We start from the raw sequence: 3,008 nt of genomic DNA, 5'->3' as shown, positions 1-3,008 counted from the left end.
AATTCTGCACTCTCCTCCATGCACACCGGTAATGACGAACAGCACAGTCAATACCACAGAGAAATAGGGAAAGCAGAGTTACCACAACATCACCATTTATCACATTTTCTGAGTCTGAAATACAATTCATAACACAATCCCTGAAAATTTTTCACAAGTACTGGCTGAAGGCGTGTTGGGTATACTTAGAGGACTCGCTTCCAATCCCACCATACACACAGCATCACCTTCTTTGGATGAAGACCGGCCTTTGGTGTGCTCGGTGGTGGCTCATTTCGCTTGCCCCGCGATCTCTTCCATTCCACATTATTGTACACTATCCACTTTTCATTGCCCTTCACAATTTGTTTTAAAAACGGAACGTTTTCATTACGTTTCAGTAGAGAATCGCATGCAGAAATACGGTCAAGAAGGTTTTTTGCACTTATGTGGAACCCAAACATCAAAGCGATTCATATAACCAAGCTGGTGCAAATGCTTTTCAACAGTTGATTTGGATATTTTGAGTATGTTGGCTATCTCCCGAGTGGTATAATGTCCATTGCTCTCAATCAGTGTCTCGATTTGATCGCTATCAACTTCAACTGGTCTACCTGACCGTGGAGCATCATCCAGCGAGAAATCTCCAGCACGAAACTTCGCAAACCACTTTTGACACATTTGCTCAGTCACGGCACCTTCTCCATGCACTGCACAAATCTTTTTTTGCGTTTCAGTTGCATTTTTACCTTGCTTGAAATAAGCATAATATGCCAAAAATGTTGCTTTTTTCTTCCGTCTTCAATATTAAAATGGCTACACAAAAATTCACCAATTTTGATAAGTGTTTCTTTAAATGCACACTGATATGACAGCTGTCACAATACAATCTAACAAAATTGCTTCGAATGAAGTTAAAGACAACTGAGCGCTACTAGAGCCATCTCACAGGAAAACCGAATGAACTTTATGGCTAACCCATTAAAAAAAAAACAAATTATGGCGTCTCCTTGTTCACCTGTAGGTGATTTCCTTTATATCCTACCAGATGATCCAAATCTTCTTTAAATGGATCATAGCCTTGTTCCTTTAAACAACGTAGTGCCCAGAAAAGCTGGTCCAGGGGAGGAAATTCTTCCCAAGGAATCCACTCCCAACTTTCATTTTTCTCAGGCTCTACATTCTTTGGTTCTGAACCATGAGTCACATCCACCTCTCCTTTCATTAAAATAGTGACATAATGGTAATTCTCTTCCTCAACGAAAGAATTCACAACCGAGGCCAAGCGAACATTTTTCAGGTGAAGAGCTGCTTCTTCCCAGGTTTCCCTTTGAGCACATTCTTTCCAGCTTTCACCGAACTCCAGTTGGCCCCTGGGAAGTTGGAGATTGCCGGCTCCAAATGACCCTTTCTGTCTTCCTCCCCAGGAGGATGCCTGCAGCTGGTCACCACGACTCCTACCCTGACTCCTGGGTGCTGCCCCTGCGGCTCTGCACTGGCCGTCATAGCGCGAGAGTCTAATTCTATCTTGCTCTTCCTTTCCCCTTATGATGTTTTAGCAAAACTGATCTTCTTGAAGTTCTTTGAATACTTTGTACTCTCTTTTATTTCCTCCTCTCCTCCTTTACCTAGTGAGTACATTTGCATCCTGTTGATGTCTACCCAAGCACCACTGCCTTAAGGAGCCCTGCATTTCTCCTTTACCCTAGGTCAGATTGATGTATTATACTTTCTTAGGACTGTCTTCCTTTACTTTGGAGCCATTAACTCATCTATAGGTGTAGAATCGTATGTGTGATTATTTGTTTTATATCTGCTTTCCCTATTAAAGACTAAGTCGCATGAGAGCAGGAATCCTGTCGGTTTTACTCACAATAGCTATCCCAGTGTTTGGCACATAGAAGATGTCCTAAAAATATCTGTTAAAAAAGTAAATGAAAAGGTACAGCGTGTTGGCATCTCCATATAGAAAGTAATTCAGGCACAGGAGTGGATAATATCATTAAGTGAAAGCATGTAGATAAAAAAGAGAAAGGAGATTAACAGAGGACTCTGAGGGATATCACCATTTAAGACAGCCTGAGACAGAACACACAAATCTGACCAAGAAGGCTGTCCAGAGAAGTAAGAGGAAAATTAAGAGAGTCTGGCATCATGGAATCTGAAGGAGGGGGAGTTTCAAGAAGGAAAAAGCGGTCAACACAGGGATGTCAAATAGGAACTAAAGAGTGCCCACTGGGGCTTCCCTGTGGCGCAGTGGTTGAGAGTCCGCCTGCCGATGCAGGGGACGCGGGTTCGTGCCCCGGTCCGGGAAGATCCCACATGCCACGGAGCGGCTGGGCCCGTGAGCCATGGCCGCTGAGCCTGCGCGTCCGGAGCCTGTGCTCCGCAACGGGAGAGGCGACAACAGTGAGAGGCCTGCGTGCCGCAAAAAAAAAAAATAAAAGGTTGCTAATAACAACAATCTACCTAACAGTTGCTGAGCACGAACAATGTGCCAGTCACTGCTCTCAACTCGTCACATTTATTAACACATTTCATACTCAAAACAGACCTATTTAGTGAATATTTCTATTACTTCTGCCTACAGAGGAGGAAGCTGAGACTTAGAAGACTGTTTCAGTAGAGTAGCAAATTGATCCCAGATGCAGTGTGGGGGGTTGAAGAAGAAGCTGGAGACAAAGAAAGGGAGACAGAAAGTTAGGACACATATTGTAATAAGTTTGACTATTAAGAAAAGGAGGTTGTAATTGGACAGGAGAGTGTGGTAGAGGGAGAGAGTTTTTAAGGTGGACCAGATTTGCATTAGTTTAAATATTGATGGGACGGGACCAACAGAGAAGGTTGACTTAAAGACATAAGAGAGGGAATTCTCAAATTATTGAGAGTCTCAAACCATATTAGTGCATTCCAAGAGAAAGTATATGCTGGGAGTAGCAATTCACACTGGACCCTGAGCATCCTTACATATTTTATGTCTGATCACTCTTTACCCAAGTCATTTTTCAGGACTGGGTTTGCACAGAGAG

General features: G+C 43.2%; 1 pseudogene; it reads right to left on the bottom strand.

Moving 5' to 3' along the window:
• Positions 1–976: 976 nt before the first annotated feature.
• Positions 977–1,485, bottom strand: LOC105748037 (nucleotide triphosphate diphosphatase NUDT15-like; annotated as a pseudogene).
• Positions 1,486–3,008: the final 1,523 nt, after the last annotated feature.

Source organism: Orcinus orca, chromosome 5 (assembly GCF_937001465.1).
Source record: "Orcinus orca chromosome 5, mOrcOrc1.1, whole genome shotgun sequence".
NCBI lineage: Eukaryota > Metazoa > Chordata > Mammalia > Artiodactyla > Delphinidae > Orcinus > Orcinus orca.
Note: the sequence above shows the minus strand (reverse complement) of the source record. Positions and strands in the feature narration are given on the sequence as shown.